At 43.8% G+C, this 21,637-nt stretch overlaps 1 protein-coding gene and 1 long non-coding RNA gene across 6 annotated transcripts in view; one reads left to right on the plus strand and one right to left on the minus strand.

The window, feature by feature from the left end:
• Positions 1–21,637, minus strand: part of LOC149353843 (uncharacterized) — a 615,886-nt gene that overhangs the window by 358,046 nt on the left and 236,203 nt on the right. The gene's annotated exons all lie outside the window — the stretch shown is intronic.
• Positions 665–19,335, plus strand: LOC149353863 (uncharacterized). 5 transcript variants are annotated; one of them, XR_016291115.1, is made up of 6 exons: positions 665–9,481; positions 9,574–9,763; positions 9,870–10,040; positions 15,092–15,251; positions 17,824–17,927; positions 18,583–19,335. It is a non-coding gene; the product is annotated as an uncharacterized LOC149353863 (long non-coding RNA). The 5 variants fall into 5 exon arrangements; XR_016291114.1 differs by lacking the exon at positions 9,870–10,040 and having other exon boundaries at positions 667–3,960; positions 9,236–9,481; XR_016291116.1 differs by lacking the exon at positions 9,870–10,040 and having other exon boundaries at positions 672–9,481; positions 9,574–9,758.

A 21,637-nucleotide genomic window follows, 5' to 3' on the forward strand; every position in this document is an offset into this window, starting at 1 on the left:
GTATTGAAGTAGAAGCTAGAGCTAACGCCAGGTCACCTCAACTGCGATCATGTCTCCTACGTGAGGAACCTTCGCACGCGTTGCAAAACTGCGGACGTCATCATCGCTCCCTTCAGTACCTGTTCAGCAAACCTTTTCCGACTGAATTCATCGATGTCATGTGTTTCAGTGTCTGCTCCCGTCATTCGGCACGCCTCGGACCGCCATTAAGTAATGTCACCGAATAAAAAAAATAAATAACGTCGTTTTCGCCCTCGCTAAAATGTTCAGCTGTTCCTGCAGGGCAGCACATTCAGAAGTACTACAATGGACTGTAGCAGATTGAAACGTCTTGTGAGCAGGCGTTTAGGATGAAGCAAATGTAGTCGCTTCATGATAGCCTTAGCTGCTTATGTGCCATAAAAACCAACACATTTTGTTTTTCATATTTCATCACATCCGGATGTGATGAAATTCGAATGAAGCGACCTAATGCCAAAGCACAGCTGATTTTGAACGAGCACACAGTTGTGCCACCGACGCGACTCAGCACAAACAGTTACAGCTATGCAGTTAGACCCAAAGCGAAGCGTGAAAAGGCATATTCGCCTGTAGCGCCTCGCAACCGCGCCTTACAGACTTGCTAGCGCCGTTCAAATAACGCGCGCACCACATAGGTCACGTGGCACGAGGGTGACCCCCGCCGACCCTATCCCTCGACTTCTGCGGCGATATGGTCGCAAGCCATGCCCGGATTGCAAGAGCAAGTTTTATCCTCGGGCTTTGTCGCCATTTTCCGGACTTTCGTTATACGCGTGCCATGTCATTGTGTTTGGAAAATCCGCTCAAGACCACGAGATAAGTATCCGAGGATTTTCAAAGGGATACGGAAGCAGCTGAATAACGAGTGTGTTTTTGAAGAAACGACCTCATGTTTCCGGGTCATAACTCATAAGTTAACTGCTGAATAGATCTCGTCAGTATAGGATAAAATCCCACCCAATCAGTGTTGGAATTCGGCTGCTGACCCCAAGGTCGCAGTTTAGATCCCGGCCGCGGCGGCCGCATTTCCGTGGAGGCCAAATACCAAAAAAAACACCCGTGCTCTCTGCGATGTCAGCGCAGAAAGCACGGCTTAGCAGCAGAATTTTTTAAGTTCGGCCGTACTACAATGAACTACTGAACTTCAGATATTCTTCGATCAGCACCTTGTCGCCGCGCAGAAAGGTCCGAAAGGTGCGGAAAAAAGTGGCGCTTGCATACAAGAATGTCATGTGAGGCAGAAATATTGAGTAGGAGGACACAATTAATTGACACTTGCATGGATGCGGGTGTGTGAACGCTGCTGGCATTCTTTTAATTTAGTCACCCAGTATCTCAAGTATATGTTCACCCTGCCATGCATGTCCTCCTTTGAACCACCTCGGATCAACACTAGGTAGCGGCAACAAGGACTACATGCATACTCCATGAAGAACTGTTTAAATTAAAAGCCATTGCCTAGTTAAAGTGCGCTATGTCAGCGTGCCAGCATGTTATGTCTTAGGTCATAAAGTGAGCAAGCGAAATTTAGGTTACCTCCATCAAGAACACTGCATCCTCATGCAAGGAATGTTTTGAAACGTAGACCTTTCTGTGGAATGACAGAGTACTATGCTAAGATGGTAAACTGATTTTTGAGGAAAGAAGTTCATGCCTAGCTTAGCCAAACTATGGCAATTCTTTGCAAAGCACACTCATTTGTTCGGGCAAGTGGGACAACTGACAGAGTCAACGATGTCAAACTCCTGTTGTCTAGACACTCCCATTTTCAACCCTTGGAATATGGCAGTCACAGTAAGATGCCTCTGGCGTTAAACTCGAAGCTGTTCTACGTAAGCAGAGAGCTTCTGAAGCAGTAAGAAGTGCCGCACTCAAATCGAGAATGTTCCTGGAAGCAGAAAGAAAATATTTGATGGGGGAATATGCTGTACAAGTAGAGGTGGAGGTGCCATGCAGAGAAGTGGATATCCTGCCAGTAATGACAGACAATAATAAGAAAGCGTTATAAGCAATGTGAAGGGGGAAAGTGGCAGCTGAGGATTTGTATTTCTGATAGTTGGGGATTAAAGTTAACGCAGAATATTTTAGTAATCTCCGATTTGCTGACGACACTATCTTTGCTAAAATGAGTAACTCATGGGGTAGATTGCAGAGCGTGACTGAGGAACTAAACAGGCCAAAAAACAGAAGGATTGGTGTGAAAAGAAGAAAACTATGAATATGAAGAGATCTAAATATTAAAATGTTCAAAGTCTAGGAGGCAAACAACACTTTACGATAGGCAGTGAAGCGTAGGCAATGAAGCACTGGAAGCGGTAAGGAAATACATCTATCTTGGGCAGGTATTCACCCGAGATTATAATCAGGAGAGAAATACATCTATTTTGGGCAGCTATTCACCCGAGATTATAACAAGGAGAGAAATACATCTATTTTGGGCAGGTATTCACCCGAGATTATAATCAGGAGAGAAATACATCTATTTTGGGCAGCTATTCACCCGAGATTATAACAAGGATAGAAATACATCTATTTTGGGCAGGTATTCACCCGAGATTATAACCAGCAGAGTGAAATAGCTAGGAGAATAAGAATGGGGTGGTGTGCATTTGACAGATACTCTCTGGTCAGCTTACCAGTATCCTTCAAAAGCAACATCATCTTGTCATCCAGGAAGGGTGTAAGCTCAAGAGTTCTGAAAAGGGCAGAGTGGTTGGGTCAGGTGACAAGATTTAAGGATATCCAAGCCCAAATCAGTGAGAAATGGACAGGGCATACAATAAGGAGATAAAAGAAGGCCCGTTAGGGTAACAGAACGGGGGAGGGCAGACAGTCGGTCGGATGGACCTGATTAGAAAATTCGCAAAGATAAAGTAGCTGCGGCTGGCACAGGACAGAGTGAAATAGAGGCCATCAAAAGAGTCTTTTGTCCTGCAGTGGATGTACTTAGGCTTATAATGATGATGCTGAAAGAAATGTGAAGCACTTCCATGCATGTGCACCAGTCATGCTACCCATTCACTCTATGAGCACTACCATCAAGCTATCATCATCGGCCTGACTACGCCCACTAAAGTGCAAAGGCCTCTCCCATGTTTCTCCAATTAACCCCGTCCTTTGCCAGCTGCGGCCCCTGCTATGCTTGCCGTCTCTTGGAATCCACTCCACTGCCCTTAAAGACCAATGGCTATCTTGACTTCAGAATATATGCCTTGACCAAGCCTACTTCTTCGTCTTGATTTCGACTAGGATGTCGTTAACCTGTGTTTGTTCACTCACGCTCTCTCCTGCTTCTGGTCTCTTAACATTACACCTATAATTTTTCTTTCCATAGCTTGCTATGTTTACCTTAACTTACACTGAAACCTTTTCGTTAGCCTCCACATTTCTGCCTCATAGGTGAGTACCAATAAGGTACAGCTGCTGTACACTTTTCTCTTGAGTGATATTAGTAAACTGCCATTCATGGTCTGAGAGAACCTGCCATATGCAATCCACCCAATTCTTATTCTTCTAGTCATTTTCCTCTCATGATCCGGATCAGTGGTCGCTACCTGCCCTGAGTAGACGTATTCGCTTACCACTTCCAGCACCTCGCTACCAATTGTGAGCTGCTCTCTTCCCTTGCGAGACAATTGAACAATGCTTTGGTTTTTTGCATGTTAATTTTTAGACCCAGCATTCTGTTCTGCCTGTCTAACTCATTCATCATGCTTTTTAGTTCATCTCCTGATTGACTTAGAAAGGCAATGTCACAATCAATGTCAGCGAATCACAAAGAACTTAGATATTCTCAATTAACTCTTATCCCCAACTGTTTCCATTCCAGGCCACAGGCTTATTCTTCTAGTCATTTTCCTCTCATGATCCGGATCAGTGGTCGCTACCTGCCCTGAGTAGACGTATTCGCTTACCACTTCCAGCACCTCGCTACCAATTGTGAGCTGCTCTCTTCCCTTGCGAGACAATTGAACAATGCTTTGGTTTTCTGCATGTTAATTTTTAGACCCAGCATTCTGTTCTGCCTGTCTAACTCATTCATCATGCTTTTTAGTTCATCTCCTGATTGACTTAGAAAGGCAATGTCACAATCAATGTCAGCGAATCACAAAGAACTTAGATATTCTCAATTAACTCTTATCCCCAACTGTTTCCATTCCAGGCCACAGAACACCTCCTGTAAAGAGGCGGTATAGCATTGGTGAAATCGTGTCTCCTTGCCTGACACCATCCCATATTGGAATATTATTGCTGACTTTATGGAGGACTATGGTAGCTTAGCACTCATTATAGATATCTTCCAGTATTTTCCATGGCTCTTCTGAACCCTTATTTAGCAATGCCTGCATGACTGCTGAGGTTTCCACTCAGTCAGATGCTTTGTAATCAATGAAGGCCCTATATAGGGTTGGTTATATTCTGCGCATTTCTTTATCACCTGATTGATAGTATAATATGGTCTATTGTCGAGTATCCTTTAAGAAAGCCTCCCTGATCATTTGGTTGATTGAAGTCTAAGGTTTTCCTGATTCTATTTGCGATTACCTTAGTAAATACCTTGTACGCAATGGACACTAAGCTGATCGGTCTGTAATTTTTTTAGTCCTTGGCATCTTCTTTCTAATAAATTAAGACAGTGTTAGCATTCTTCCAAGCTTCTGGTACGCTCGAGGTCACAAGGCATTGCTTATACAAGGTGGCTAGTTTTTATAGCACAATCTCACCTCCGTCCTTCAGCAAATCTGCTGTGACCTGATCCTCACCAGCTGCTTTCCCCCTTTACATTGCTCCTAAGGCTTTCTCTACTTCCTCTTTCATTACTACCATCAAGCTAGTGCTGTAAATTCCTACTCAAGGAACTGACTCATTAGAGTTGCTTTGTGCTGCAATGGACTTCTGTGCTATGACTATATCATAAAGTATCGCATGAGATCCAACAACCAGGTCACTGACGGATTTTTTTGCCTTCCTCTCCTAGCAACAAAAGCCGAAGTTCAAAGTAATTGAGTAATCTTGTTGAGTATGCATGCACAACAAAAGCAAAGTTCCAAAAGGCTGTTGATGAGGGCAACAGTATCCAGCAAGTCAAAGAGCATTCCTGATTTCGGCCAGTAACTAGTCAACTTTCCTTTAAAATACAACTTTCATGTTTGGCAGGAACTCTTTGCTATAGGTGACTTAATACGTTACTCAAGACAAATCGTAGTCTCCTCATCACTGGCTAGACAACTTCAATTGTCTCCAACACACAAGGCTACCCTGAGAATGTACACACTAAAGCTATGCTCATAGACTGCAGTTCTGGTGGCAAGCGATGGGCCGACAAGTTCGATAAAAATTCGGACATTGGTCCATGTGCCAAGAGGCTGGCAAGACATGAAGCCATCTGCTGTGCCTCTGCAACGCCAGAAAGTCTCTGACAGGAATTAGCAGTACATACTGTTGGACCATTCACACGAGCTCCATATACGACGTTGGCACACTCACTCATGAGTGCACTCACACGCCTCACTCACACTCATGTCTGTGAGTGTAAGTGAGTGGTCATGACTGTGAGTGGACGTGAGTGTGAGTACGAGTGAATGGGTGTGAGTGTGAGTGCAAGTGCGTGGTTGTGAGAGTGACTGCGATTGAGTTGATTTGAGTGTCGGTGGTCATGAGTGTGATGGCGAGTGAGTGGTTACGAGTGTGGATGGCCATGAGTGAGAGTGCGAGTGAGTGGTCGTGAGTGTGAGTGGACATGAGTGTGAGTGCGAGTCAGTCGATGCCAGCATGGGTGGCCATGAGTGTGAGTGAGTGGATGTGAGCGTGAGTAGAGGTGAGCGGACATGAGTGGCAATGAGTGGACGTGAGTGGCAATGAGTGGTTGTGAGTGGTCGTAAGTGGCAATGAGTGGATGTTAGTGGTGGGTGGACGCGACAGCGAAGTCAGTCGCCTATTTACATGTTGTCGACAGCTGAAGGAAGCAACTATTCACTACTGAGGGCGCTTGAGGCAGCATAAGGTGTCATGCCAGTGTCTTTGGACAACAGAAACAGAGGATTCCGCTGCCATGGGAACGGCAATCTTTCGTAGGTTTTGTAGTTCACCGTTGCCACGGGCGCAGGCCCTTCACAGATGCAATGGGCCGCTACGAGTTTTGTGAGATCCTTTATCGAATTTCGCATCGCTAGTCTTGAAAATATAAATGTCTCTTGCCACGCTCCCTGCACGGCTCGATCTCGTATGCACTGGGGTTACAGTGCTTACTGTTGAAACAGCGACTGTCCGCTTCTCAGCAATAACTACCGTAAGGTGGGATCTGGAGTGCTGCAGTGTACTCTTAGGTTTTCTTCTGTGCCCAGGTGTGTACATTGCAGAGCCCTGCACTGGCCGTAATTAGTTGATTAGGCCAAACCCACGCGAAAACCTGACCTACTTGGACCAGCTCTTGAACTGCACTCTGCCTGAAGCCCAGAAACGACGCAAAAACCAAGTGCGCTTTTTGGTAACACCAGAGGATTCTTGTTTCTATCATGTACTTGAAAGAGCCCAGTGTCACAAATCAAGCATGCGGTTTTTATTTTTTGTAAGCATACATCACACATCGTGATGCCTTTGATGCTCAAGAAGATATCCAAGCTATGGCAAGTCAACAACTGTCCTATGGCAAGTCAACAACTGCATACAAGCTTCCGCTGTATGTATGCAAGGCGTGGTTCTGATTTATGGAGCCTAATCTTTGGCACTGGGCAAGTGAAATCGAAATGATCTTGTGAAATGCGATTTTATTCATTTTTTTGTGTTTTCTGTATAGTAAGAGGATTAACTTCTGTTTGCCCGAACCGATTTCAGCAATCCTACCCGCACTGATATCTGGACAGCATAAGGTATACTTTGAACCGGATACTACAATTTCCTCTAAGAGCTTCTTGATAGCACTTTTCCCAGTAAAGTCCTATCGTTTCAGAAGGGCATGCGCTGCAAAATGGCTCACAAATTAGCTGCATGCGCATTCTTCCTCAAAGGACGTTGGAGAATAATCTGGTGCAAAGTAAGCACCCCCTATTACCACGCGGATGCGCAAGTGGTCTCTGCACGCACTGGATTCAAAAATACCTGGCTAGTTTGTAAAGCCACCTTCAGACAGGGATTATGTGCAGTGCAGAAAATGTACTGCACCGCAGACATGTCCACAGATCGGTCACACATAGTAAGCTTAGGAGGTTTTGTAAATGGATTGACAATGGCAACTACCCCTAGCATCGTTATTATGCGGGGAAATCCTCTACTTGCGGCCAATTGCAGCCACTACTCTTTCCGTGAGGAAATCACTCGATTGTTTGAAAAACATGCTCCATTTTCCATTCCGTGAAAAGTATTCACATTCGCCACTTGACTGCAGTGTGTTCATGCAATTACCGAACGTCATTGTCAAAGAAGGCCAAATATTGGTAATTTAGGCCCCATCCTAGACTATTGTCAAAGCAAACTCATCAGTGTTACTTAGACACCGTCATTGGCGCGTGCACAAAGGAGTGGGCTGCAACCCCCCTCAATTGTCTTAACCCCCAAATCGCCAAGTAAGTATGCCCCATACATTTACTCTGTCGGGCCTGTTCCGTCATTGTTTCAGTGCAGTGCTGTGGCCAAGCAGGTTTTTTAACAGCCGAAGACCCATGATGTTGCTTTCGAAGAACTGTTTACTTGCCGGGTCATTTTGAGGCAATCTTTCAAGGTTCTTTTTTGCAGTGACAGTAACCAAACAATAAATTTGTCACATTTTCTGGGGTCTAGAGAGAATGGAAATCACTCGGGAAGCGCAATGTTACATGAATGCTTCAGCGACGCAGAGACTGCCTTCCTCTGCCGGCACTCACGTGGTGAACACGGGAGAGGAAAGCCTCAGGGTGCTTGCGAACGTTTCAGCAAGAAGACTGCCTTCGTCTGGGTGAAAACAAGACCTCTTGGGGAAACGCTGGCAAGCACCCTGAAGCTTTCCCCTCTCTTGTTCACATTTTGAGTGTCAAAAGACCAGTCGCTTAACCTCTCTATACCATATATTCCTCTGCCGATGTTACAGATTAAAATAAAAACTACTGCTCAATAATGTCTTGCATATTTTGAAATTACATCTCATGGAAATAAATGTTTTATAATCATTCCTTATCTTTGCTCTCAGTTTTGGCAGTAGGGGCCTAAGTGAGAGAGGTTGGGGGGGGGGGGCACTGTGCTGAATCTTGGCTCATTCTCGTGGAGAACCCTGCGTACGCCTAGGAACGCCGTTCAAAAACGTGTCTAGGCATCTTAGCTGACGCTGAACAGGCACTCATAGTCTCAGAAGCAAGCACGGGGGCACACATGCGTACATAGCATTCGGTCCATGGAATATGCGTGATGAGAGACCACTTTCTTTGAAACTGAAAATTGGCCAACTAGCCCAACAAAGCCTGGGCGGCTCATCACCCCATATTTGTGACAGAGGCTGTGCTAGGGGAGCCACGAGGGCAGTTGCTCATCCCATATGTTATCAGTAAACAAGGAAAGAATGAACGTGAATGAGAGTGACTGGACAAGAGGGTGAGTGAACGGTTGTGAACGCAAGTGAGTCGCTGTGAGAGCGAGTGGTTATGAGTGTGAGTGAGTGGTTGTGAGTGCGAGTGATCTTGAGTGTGATTAAGTGGTTGTGAGTGCGAGTGATCTTGAGTGTGATTAAGTGGTTGTAAGTGTGAGTGGATGTGAGTGCGAGTGGCCGCGAGTGTGAGTGTGATTGAGCCACCTCTATTGGTGCCGAGGTATATACGTACAAGCATGCTATACCTCATGCCAATTATTTCTCAAAATGCCCTGATGTCAGGTCAACCTCTCAGATTAGAAACAAAGAGATGAGTGAATTTTCCCTCCAAGTTCTTGTAAGGGAACGCTACCTTAATTAAATTTATAATGCACCAAGGTCCACAGTTTATAACTTTCGAATTCTCCAGGTTTTCATAGCAGCATATGGCATCAAACTTTGTCACTCTTCACTCTACTGTAAGCAAGTGAATGGCCAAATTTTGTGATTTAACTGCATCTTCAAATCCTTTATTTAGCTATCTGCACTGGAACAGCGTCCGCTCTAATCAGCCATTGTTTAATACCCGAGTATTTACGGGGGGCACTCTGCACACAACTAGAATGGCAGAACTAAATCAGCTACAACGCGGTTTCCATCCTTTCCATTTTTCTTTGACAGGGGCCCACATGAGGCATTAAACATGAAAAAGCATAAATCAGAGGAAAGCATTCACTAGACAATACACAGCCAAGCGAAGACAAGTAAAGGCTTCCAACATTCCAGTTTATATCAGCCATAGCCTGCCAACTATACTCAGCTTCAATGGAGACAGTCTTTTCCTGAGCAAGGAAGGTTGAAAGACAGGAAGGCCCTTCCTCCATTTCGACAAGATGGAAAATGTGAAAAATCGTCAGGCTAACGAAGGTAACCAGGAGATCTGCCAATAGTTCTGAAGAAATTGATCTGAACGCAATTTGGAAGGCAAGTTTAATGATCTTGAAAAATGTGCATCGCAGGTACCCGCTCCTGCCACCATGTTCCTGGGCCTCCCATGTACCAGACACTTCAGCACATTTTTCCTCTGGGATTCCAGAGGCCTAGCTGAACTTCCACGTCTTTGTCAAATTCACCTTGCCAAGGTCATTTCGTCTGAGGCATCTGGACTCATTAACAAGAGCGGCACTGCCGTGACCACTATCTAGTTGAGTGAGTGATATCGAACTGGGAGCACAAGTTGTGCTCCTTGCGAGTAAAAAGCACAGTTTTGTGACAGCCAGCACTGTCGAGTCTCGACCCAGTGCCTTCTTTTCAGAAAAATTAGGTGCTTCCCCTCAGTGCTCTCGGCTGCTACCGACAACTCAATGACACTTTTTTATGGAGCAAAGAAAGTCAAGGAGGAAATACCATCCAGCATAGTGGCTTGAGGGCTAAGCACATAATTTCACTGCATTCCATATGAACACAACTTGAGGGTCACTCTGAGGTATGGACAATACTAGCTATGACACAGTGTGCTCTCTTCTTGTGTCACGTTTGCCATGGGTTTGATGAACTGTATGTTTCCAGCACGTCTCTGCAATGTAAACAGGCACACCCAAGGAGTTACAATGATCCATTTGCTTTTCACAAACATTTGCAAGCGCCATTGTGTGATGACAATTCTATGACTTTTCCATGCTGCCTGTCACTGAAAATGACTGCAGGGTAGCAATTTTACGCTGGCTAGTAGAGTACTGCGTCCTGTGAAATAATATGTTCCACATTTCTTCCGCAGTTAAAAATCTTAATTCAGGCCACATGGTTTTCTGTTCTGCCGTGTAGTGGAGACCTTTCAAGCTGTGAATCTCTGCAAGGCATGGATGATCCTCGTCCTCACTTTTGAAGGCCTTTTGGTGTTAAGAGCCTCTGTACCTGCACTGCTTTAGGGCTCGAAAGCAAACCATGTGGCCTGAAGACTTTTGTCCAAGGCTGTACATATAAAAAAGGGTGTTTTCCTGCTATTTCCAGCAATGCATATTCACCAAGTCCTTAAGGAACACAGATGGAAGTTCAACAGTAGCCAGGCAGCATGTCAGAGACAAGCTCTACACTACTTCATAAAAGTGCATTTGTCTTTTGAACTTTTCTCATGAACTTTGCAAATTACAAACTTAGCTTGCCTCATTAAATTATATTGCTATTATACAAGCATGTATATTGCAGGAGTGGCACTGTCTGATCATTCTGTCGTATCACTGTAAATGTCTCTGATCATTAACTGCATGATTGGCTTCTATCATATCAGCTCTTCTTCGCTTTAAATGCAGACATGCGCTTCAAGAAAGCACTAGCTCAACATGGCTGTTGTTTGTCGCCCATGTACAACGCGTAGTCTTCACATGCTTGTTTCTTTCATGAACCCATAATGAAGTGCTGCTGATATTTTCACCCCTCCTTTAAGTTTGCACCACGCCAGAATAGAATGCCCACAATCTAGCATATGGCGTAGTAGTCATTTTGACATTTCTGCATGTTCACACGGACCAAAACATGCTATGAGGCGGAAGTGAAAAGATTTGGCCTTATATAGATAGCATCAAGCATACTATTACCAGTTTAAAATGTAAATCTAGTTTTCTTTTTCACAGCGAATCACGTCAACCCATAAGCAGATTTCTCAAATGAAACTAATGCTATAAGTTCACCCAAAAACATGGCATCATTATTGTCATTTTCATTATAGTTACGTCCACCGCAGAACAAAGCATTTGCCCCTGGTCTCCAACAGCTCTGTGCTGCACCAGCCACAGCCACCCTATCCTCGCAAATTTCCTGTCATGTCCCAGCATAGGTCTACACCACTTCTCTCTTTAATAGTGCATCATGGTTTTTCTTTTTGAGAAAGCTTGTAATAACTTATTAGTATTCACACTGTCCTCAAAGCGTCCTTTAACCCATATGATAAAATGTGCTGAAAAGCACTGCTGCCCTTCTGTCGACAAGTGAAACAGCAACAGCCCTCACACTAGGGCACTAAAATATCAATGCCCTAAAAATGTCAAGGGTCTAAAATAACAGTTTTTGGTCCCTTTACATTCAATTTTATAAAATGCAAGAAAAAGTGGCCACATAATGCCGTATTAAAGTTTAATACTGCTTCCATTTAGTCACTCAGTGTTCTGTGCTCATGTCTGTTTTATCCATATTGGTAGGTTAAAGTGGAACAACACTGACTTTCAGGATGGCTGACTTAGAGCAAGCTGTCTTACTAGCATCGAATCTTATTGTTTAGTCAGCTTGACTGTCAGAGTGTGTGAAGCAACCAATTTTTGGAGTTTAGAATCCAGGGCGAACTCGTGTTTTACAATGCAGTCGGTGTCAGTGCGGTTCCTGGCGTGTACTTCTTACTAGCATAACAGACTGCAGACCCAAACACTGTCAAAGAAAAGGACAGAAGGTTCAAAGAGCTTATGTGATATTCTCTATCAGAGGACTGTGCCACAAAGTCACTAACAACGCATAATCTTAATCAAATGCACTCGCTGCATTGGTGCATGAATGTAAGCTTAAAATAAAACACCAGCTGACTGGCACAGCACGTGTGTTGTCATCATATCAGCATGGCTTCAGAAAAGGACTCTCTACTGTTAATGATTTTGTTTGAACCATGCATAAACCATGCAGTTCGGGCAACACACGTGCCCGAACTTTCATTACAGAAGTCTGCATTGAGATGCCGTAACCCCTCCTGTACTGAACGCACGAAGTTTCGTTGCACTCGCTGTGATATTTTTCTTTGTGTAACTGCTTCAAAAATTGTTTTAAACAGTTTCACACCTAGAAATAACCCTGAAGGGCACAAGAAAAGCCTTCTATGCTCATTACCCATAATCTCCCATCATATTGTTTTTTTCATCCACTGAATCCCAATGTGCAATATATTGCACATGCTTTGGTAAGCGAACCAAAAATAGTACATCAATAAGACTTTTTCATTGTGATAAGACAGCCTCAGTGGTCTAATGAATTCGTTTTCTTGATCTACATGTAAAAATCTGTCACTCGGGTCTCACGAGGTTATGTGCACTGAGCATTCTGTCATTGTATATGTGAGTTGTAAATAGTAGAACCGTTTTTTATATACTGGTATAGTCCGTTTGGCGCTGTTGCCATTTCTTTTTCGGCCATGCCGAAATGCAAGCCGAATGTTTGGAAAAGGGCTTGGATAGAAGTGAACGCGTGTTTTGAAGTTTCAGTTCACTAACAAAATGTGTGTTCACTCAAAAAATTCCATCTGTGAACAGTTTGATGATTTCAAAAATATTCAGTGCTTTGACAGAAGCCTAACTAAAGCCAGCAGAGAAGCTCTTGTAAGCTGGCCTTTTTTTTTGTAGTCGCTTATTTTTGCTCTTCCATGTGAAATTCGGCATTTTAAAGGATCCACACAGGCATTGAAGCCTAATGCCTTTCAGATTTTTGTACCAGGCCTACGAAGTGCTTGTTTTGAATTGTTTTTTATATGCATTAGCCCCTTTTAAAGCCCTTGACCAGTTTGGCTTGGTCACAGTTTCTGGTACGGTGCTGATATTTTACCTTATCTTTATTGTAGCACAAGTGTGTTTTCATTTTCAGTTTTAACTCTTGTTGAAGATGATATACTTACAGCATTTTACAAATGTAGTTTAGGGCTGATGTACTTCCTTGTTTACCTTAAAGGTATATTGTTATTTTTTTTGTAAATTGTGGCTGCCATTGGTACAGTACCAGGAGCCCTGATTAGAGCACTGCATGGGCTCGGGCCGGAAAATGTGCTCTTTCGCCGGACACGGGCCCATACATGGTGGAGCTGCATAGGGCTTTTGATTCATTATTGCACAGCGAAGTACAAGTGTGGCGTTCTAGCAATGACTCAGATGGAGCAGTGCATGTTGGTGCAGAAAAAGCTACTCAGTATTTATTTATTTATTTTTGGTGCCTGCTGTAGGTGCATTTTCTTCAAGCCAAAAAAATTTGAAAGTACATTTTTGTTTTATTACTGACGGGAACGTCTCTGAAACAAAACAATCCTTGCGTTAAAATATTTCCATGGCTTCTTTCTAAGATACCTTAGTGCTACTTTTTTGTTCACGCAGAGAGACGTACAGTTCATTTGTGGCCCAAGTGAAGTCACTCACAGTGCTATGTTCAAGTAAGATCAGAGGAGCATGCCTGGCCGTGTTTAACCCACAAGAGAATTTAGAAAGAAAAGGTGCGAAGTCTAGCAGCGGGCTACATTACAGCAGGATTCTTAGTGGAGCATTGTAATTCCTGACACACGGCTCATGCGCACGAGTGCATGCACCTAATAAAATGCGCAGCACTGCTGGCTTGCTCTGTTTCAGCATTCAGCGTGCATGCGCCATCTGATCTAACAGAAGGCGCTTCCCATCAGCTCGGTTTTATGTTACCGCTCATGACTAGACACTTGAATTTTCATAAGGACCGCCACGGAAGGACTTCATTCAGTTGCTCGACAGGTAGCGGTATGTTCCAAGACAGTATTTGTTTGTCTGCCTTTGCTTCCCCAAAAGACATCGGTACCCTACGAGTAATTACTCCCTTATTACCTACGAGAAAAGACATCGCAGAAGAGCATGTTGGTTTAGCACACTTCAAATCTTGAAACACAAACTGCGCAATAAACAGGCGCATTTGCTTTTCGTCTCAGACCCACGCCTTCCTTGCAGTAATGATGTTATTCATTGCGTTCGATAGAAATACGCGCCTTGAGGCCATTAAAGCTGCGAAAGTATGCTCATCAAATGAAATTAATCTGTATGGCTTTGCGAGCGTTTTTTTATATTTAGACATCACGGGCCGAAAAAAATGACTGACTAAATATCCAGAAGCAGTATAGTTTATTGTGCATGCACATGACCTCTTTCATTTCGCTCTTGGAACTGTGGAGCTATTGACAAACAAAATCACTCAAGAGTGCGATCCACCTCATCTTGCGTTCTTTTTGTGCTTACCAAGCAAATTTTTTAAAACTTACTGCAATACGAGTGCCTTCTTTGCTGGTGTCATCTTGTATTGTCGATGACTGCTTGGATACAGAAATTTACCTCTTGAGTTGCTGCCGGAACAGGCCCGGGCTCATTTCGACCTTAGAGGGCTGGGCTCACTATAGCGTTAACGTGGCAGGCTCGAGCCTCAAATTTCGACCCGTGCGGTGCTCTAGTCCTGATGTCATTGCTGAAATTCTTAACACTGCTGCTGCGCAGTAGTTACGATGTTTAGTTGCCAATCCTAAGGTCACGGGGCAGAACCCGGACTTGGCGAATGAATTTTTTGCGCAAAACTTCTTTTCCTTAACTATGAATGACAAGTTTCAGCACGCATAAACTAATAATTCACATTGAGGCTATCTGCTATTATGTGTACTTATTTTTAGGTAATGTTGCAACCGATTTTGACTCAAATGTTAAGGTGTTCTTGCTTTTTTGATGTTGCGTGCGCTTGTGCTCCTAAGAAAATTGCGTTTTAAAAAAAAACATTTTTATTTGAACTTCATAGGTTCACCAGTTCTCCAGCATAGGAGGAGTAAATGCAGAATCAGGCACCAGGAGAATCCTGCGGACCATAATGACAGAAAAACTAGCGTCATCATTTTCCTGGCATGGAAAGAAGGACAAGCACCCTTTCAACTGCCTTACTGTGTCCAAGTGCATTGTTGGTAAGTTATCAAGCCAAGAATCTCAAGGTCAAACAACAATTTTATAAATTTGGCCAACTATGTGAGCCTGTGCAATGTTGGTATGGGCTAAGATGTGTGCATTGCCTTTTTAAATAATAGGGATGCAAACTAGGGTGCCTTTGCACATTTCTATGATCTGGTAATGTATTTCTAGGTATTACGACATTTGGGATCTTCGGCAGTGGTGCCTGTATACACATGGGTTCAGTTGTTGTTACTACCAGGGATCTTGTGGTACTACTTGGGCGTGTTGGTGCAAACTACTACTACTATCCATGTAGCCGGATACTAGCCATGTAGGCTATCGGTCCAGCTAGTTTGTACAAAGTTTCCTTGGATGAGCAAATAAAGAGTCTGATTGATTGATCGAAACTTAATGATTAAAGCAGCCTGTGTCCCAGTTAGTGATAATTTAGTTTATGCAATGAGTTTTTTGTGCTGTGTATAATTGAAGCTAAGACAAATGCTAACCAGGCTGCTACATATCACAGATTATGGAGGTTGTGTGAGAATTTTAATCACTGCATGGAGAGACAAAATTGTTGCACCCGGCTGTGGTAGCTTTGTGGTTAGGGCACTTGACTACTGGTCCCAAGGACATGGGTTTTATCCTGGCCACTATAGCTGCTTTTCAATACAGGTGAATAGCAAGGCACCTGTGGCCCGTGCAATGTCAGTGCAGGTGGAAGAACTCCAGGTTCTTGAAATCCCTGGAGCCCTGCATTTTGGAACCCCTCATAGCCTGAGTGTCTGTGGGATGTTAACCCTATAAACCAAACCAACAAAATTATAGCTGGGAAGCTCAGAGTTCATTAATCGGCTGTTGATCATAATTTACACATTTGTCCTTATTTTTGTTTCCTATGTGCATTGCATGATTTCTGCTTGTCTACATTACTGTAGATATGTCCCTAACAGTGTACTGCCGTGCTCATTTCAAATGACCCCCATATTCAGCAGGCTGCCAGAAAGATTTTTATGTAAAAGAACGCCTTTTCTGCCAGACTTATGAAGAAAGGTAATTTGTGAGCTCAAAGCTGACAAATTACTATTGTTTTTATTGTGTGAGCAATACTGTGCCAGGCTTCGAGCTGTTGCGTAGCTCCTGGAAGCGGCAGAGGTCAAACAGATGGACCGCTGTTGCCATAGCAACCGTTTCAGCCGCCCTCCACCAGGCGGCAGGACCGTCGCTGCACTGCCGCCGCTGCCACAACAATGAGCGCAACGTGACATGAACAAAATGGACTTTCAGCTCATACTGAAACTAGGCCAGCATACCTTGCAGAAATATCTAAAAACATGCTAATATTACTAGTATTTCATTCCTAGTTGCTGCATTAATGAAGGATGGTTGGTTGGTTTATGGGGTTTAACGTCCCAAAGCGACTAAGGCTATGAGAGACGCCGTAGTGGAGGGCTCTGGAAATTTCGACCACCTGGGGTTCTTTAACGTGCACTGACATCGCACAGTACACGGGCCTCGAATTTCTCCTCCAAAGAAATTCAGCCGCCGCGACCGGGATCGAACCCGCGTCTTTCGGGCCAGCAGCCGAGCACCATAGCCACTGAGCCACCGCGGCGGCTGCATTAATGAAGGAGGCTTAAAGCAAATGAGGTACTATATTTTCCAGTGTAGATGCACCCTTGTATAAGACGCACCCGCCATATAGGCGGGCTGTCATTGAAAAAGTTGGTATATAAGACGCACCCGTGTATAAAACCCACCCCAGTTTACTCTTGTTAGGCTAGTGAGACTTAAACATGCTTGCGCGACTATCCCGAAATTCACCATACCTGTGAAAAATTCTTAAGGAAAGCTATGGGATCGAAAAAGGCAACACTCACGCTATGCCCACCCACATTTTAGAAAAAAGAAAGAGAAACGAAAGAAATCTCCCATATGTCGATAACAACATTTTATTTCTACTTAAAACCTTCGGAGTCCTTATCTTCGGATGCACTATCAAAAAGTTCGCCCATTTCTGGAGGCAACGTGGCTGAAACATTCTCTTCGCTCAACGTACGTACTACCTACACGGAGCAAAGTTGCAAAGTGTGGCTAATAAAGAACGCCGGCTTGTCTTAGCTTGTCTTCCAAAAAATTCGCATATAGGACGCACCCTTGTATAGGACGCACCAGCATGATTTCTGAAAAAAAAGCGGCGTCTTACACACCGGAAAATATGGTATCTCGATATGACGATGCACACCTCGCAAATCTTTTAAAGAAAGCTGTTTTCTAAGAAGCCATTTGTTAATGGTTACCAGTGTTCTCTACAAAAGCAAATGCCACTGTGAAATGTGTAGGTCATAGGCTGCTTGCACTGGCCACAACGCAAGTTCAATGTGTCTTGGCACTAAGCCTGCGTGACCACCATTAGAATCTGCGAGGAGATAACTCACATGAAAATGACGCATGCTCCTAGATGCGTCGCCACTAGTAACCAGAAAACCCATGTTGGAACTAGTGCCAACCTCCCCGCTTTGCTAACTTTAATTTTTTTGCTGGAAAAGACAAAACCCGCTGCACATTTTTCCTTTATTTTTTCAGATGCTGTTAAAGCAGTGTTCACCTGCAGTAACTTTACGGCAGAAAGTGCCATCAAAGACTAGTTACGCCACGGCCCTGCAAGGCACAAGGACAGCTTGGGAAAGGTGGGTTCAGTGAGATTTTGGGTGTTCAGCAGTTTCTTATATGCAAATAAATACTTGGAACTTGGCTATACGCTGCTTTAAAGTGAGCTACAGAATGGATTCTTATGGTTTAACCTCTAGGTTCAAGGAATTGGACAAGCACACCTTAACAGACAAGGGAAAAAGTGCCATCATTGCACTACACTAACATACAGGACACAGTGGGTCAGTGCTAGCGGGTGCCGCTTCTTGATGGAGGCTAAAAGCAACGCACCCATGTGCTATATGATGGCAGTGCGCATTAAAGAAACCCAGGTGGTCGAAATTTTCAGAGCCCTGCACTGCAGCGTCTCTCACAGCCTGAGTCGCTTTGGGACGTTATACCACATAAACCAAATAATCTTCCTTAATTTCATCTTTTCCCTTGAAATGTGAACACTGTTTGCACCACTTGCTTGTTTTATGAGTGCTAAAATGCTCACAACTCACATCACAATCTACTTAGTTAAAGTTGCAAGTTAATTACATTAGGTTATGCTGAAAGGGCATGAAAATGAAAACACTGAAAGAAGTCTAAAGGTACTCTGTAAGCTTTCATTGCACTCCCAAAAAAGCAAACTCGATTAGCTTGCTTTGACCCCCGATTAGAATACTGAAATGCATTTCGTTTATATAGCTTGCGCAGGCCGGCACCCAACTGGTTGGCCCCAAGTGAGAGGACTTCTTCAGGCCAGGCCAATGTTCTGTGTGTGTATGCATGCCACGTGTGTGCTGTGTGTGAGCCCTCATCTTAAGTACCCAGGCCATCTCAGAGAGACTCTGCCAATGTACGTGCCATGTGTCTGAAAATGGCACCAGCAATGCTGGGGCACTTTCTTTGCATTTTAATTCTTTCATGATTTTAATATCCTCTATTGTATATTATGAAGAAAAGCAAATAGTTCTGAATTATGATTTAATATTTATTTCACTCTGAGATTGATGTCTTTATTACTGTCTGATCTTCTGTGCATTCTTGTAAGGACTGCAAGGTATTTTTTTGCCTTTATTATTAAGAATTTCTTGTTTTCAAATTTTTGTCTTGTCTTACAGCTGCAGACCGTTTTTTGTAACAGCCCTTTTCCTTGGATGCCCTTCTTTGCTTTGTTTAATATTTTATTCGTTTTAGTGCTTTCAGATTTCATTCTCAGGGCTTTAGTTTTGTCTTACAAGTGCAGACCATTTTGTGCGACAGCTCTTTCCCTTGATGTGTTTTGTGCTCACTCTTCTAGTCATTTCTCTGAGACAGGTTTATCCCATCATTTTTGTAGCCATTTCTTTTTAAAGTTCAAGCTTATCAAAGTTAACTTCAGCAATACTTTCCAATTATTAGTTTGATATTCTGCTTGTTTTGTTGCAAAGTTTCAATAAACAATTGTACACTACCTGATCGACCTGATTTTGCTGCTCGATGCCATTTTAAGCAATATTCTAATGCATGGTTAGTTCATCTCCGATTTTGCCGTGGCTTGTTAAACTGCCCTCCTACACATTCACATGTGCTTGAAAAGAGACACGATTTTTTTAAGCACAATCTGATTCAAAATTTAAAGGCAGCTAAGCTCATATTCCAACTTATGTTCATTTATAAAATATCCCTGTTGGCTAATCATGTGTAGCCAAAAAGCATGCAAGTTGGGGTATATTGCCCCTGGTTTTTGTGTTGCTTCAAAGCAAGATCGAGCTTCCAAGATGAAAACGCTTAGCAGAAACCGTGGGTCTGAAATGGCTAGTCGTTATTGCCGGCAGTTATCTGGCTTCTTGTGTCAAATCAAATTACAGGTCTTTGGCGACAATGACAGTTACAGGAAGATCAGATCTAGCATCCTTTGGCTTAAACTGAATGTCTACAACAAGTATCAAAGGTCCATAGGAAAGTCCAGAGTACGTACCAGATTACAGTTCCGGATGAGCTTCCGATGGTCCACTGCACGTTAGTACAATGTCATCCGGACAAATCTGGATATCCACTAGATGTGTCAAATATCCAGTGCTCTACATTTTTCAGGCATCCAAGGGATGTTTGTGGTTTACTGGGACGTTGTTTGTAACGCTTCGTAACGGACCACGGCTTCTGTTGTATACCCCCTAAATGGCTTATATAAACCTAATACAGCTTTCGGTGTAAAATGTTGGCGGCCACATTCCACTTCCGCTTCTTGAGGCTGGTGCTTGGCCAGCGTAGGGAGAAGGAGTGCACGCATGCATGTCTAATCCGCTTATCGCTCCTCCAACCTTGATCTTTGTACGTGGCGATAAAAGCGGATTAGGCATTCCCACTGTCATTTGCCTTGTTAATTTACTGACACTGCTGGCCAGCCAGTAGTGAACTAGATGGATTGGAAGTAGGCTGTCACGTGGTGCCTGGTACGCGGGCCAAAGAACGATCTGTCGAGGGAATCAGCTTGTTGGGCACCCCGCTCAGGCGACGTGCTCGCTTGTGGCTAGGTGTAAAGGAGGACGCTCACCCCGTGTACCTCTCTTTGGTCTTGGGAATCCCGCACTGTATAAGAAAGGGCAGCCGGAAAAAATGTCCCCAGAAAAAAACATCCCAATTTGCGAAGTAGGAGAAAATGTCCCCAAACGGGTGACATCAAACGTATGCATGTACGGCTCGCATGAGGCGGATACAAGTTGTTTGCCAGTGGAACAAGTCACTGACGCTAAATGCAATGGCATGGTTAGAGCAACGCAAATGTGGCGTTGGTATATCACTCTACGTTTGGAAGGTTTGCAACAAAACACATGATGAGAAGGACATCTCAATCGCAAATATTGTGGACTGCAGAAAGCAAGTGTAAAAAATATATCTATCATCAAATCATAACGACGGCCCAAACGTTTCTTGTTGGGCATCGTGTTTCTAGGCACGAGGGCTGCACGTGTCCTCTACACTATCACCGAGCTATCACATGCCGCCCACGCAATATTTAGGGGGTGGCAGTTTGCACCTGGCTGGGAGCAGCTTCACACTTCCACTAGCTCTTGCAAGGTAAGTGTACGACTTAGGAGACGTGATCCAACGATATGCAGAGCGCTAAAAGTTGGACACTTGTCTAATAAAGAGGGCAATTTTCTGTCAGGTGGGTTCTGGAAGAAATTTTTTTCCTCACTTAGGGACATTTTTTCCTAGACGGTGCTTCCTCAGGTGACCTTCTTTCCAGGGATCTTTCTTCCAGGGATGCATGTTCCAGGGACGTTTCTTCCTACACCCATAAGAAAGAGTAGTACTGTCGCCGCGAGCCCTCCACCCACGTAAAGGGACTGAAAGAACAACTAGAAAAGTAGGACATAATGCCCCCAGTGGGTGCAATATATGCTACATAGAAATGCTTTGTATCTGCTAAAAAGTTGAGCAGCACAATGTAAATAAAAACATTGAATAAATGAACAATAATATTTAAATCCTTAAACATGTGAGAACGGTTTAGTTGCAGTCATAAATCCAAAAAGGTTGCTACATTGTATGAAAGGAGGATAAAACAATCAGTGCACCATGATACGAATGAAAATAGGCTTCTCTCTTTCATACAAACAAAAAAAAAACACTGTTAATGAAGCACTACCATTCTATGCTCTTTGTCGTGCGTGCGTGCGTGTGACGAAATTCATTACATACACAAGCCAAGAGAGCTTTCTGGCATGCAGACTCGGGCACGGGTCTTTTGGAGCAGGGTTTCTGGTGCAGGGGT

The sequence above is a fragment of the Amblyomma mixtum genome, chromosome 3, assembly GCF_055824585.1.
Source record: "Amblyomma mixtum isolate Tamu chromosome 3, ASM5582458v1, whole genome shotgun sequence".
Lineage (NCBI taxonomy): Eukaryota > Metazoa > Arthropoda > Arachnida > Ixodida > Ixodidae > Amblyomma > Amblyomma mixtum.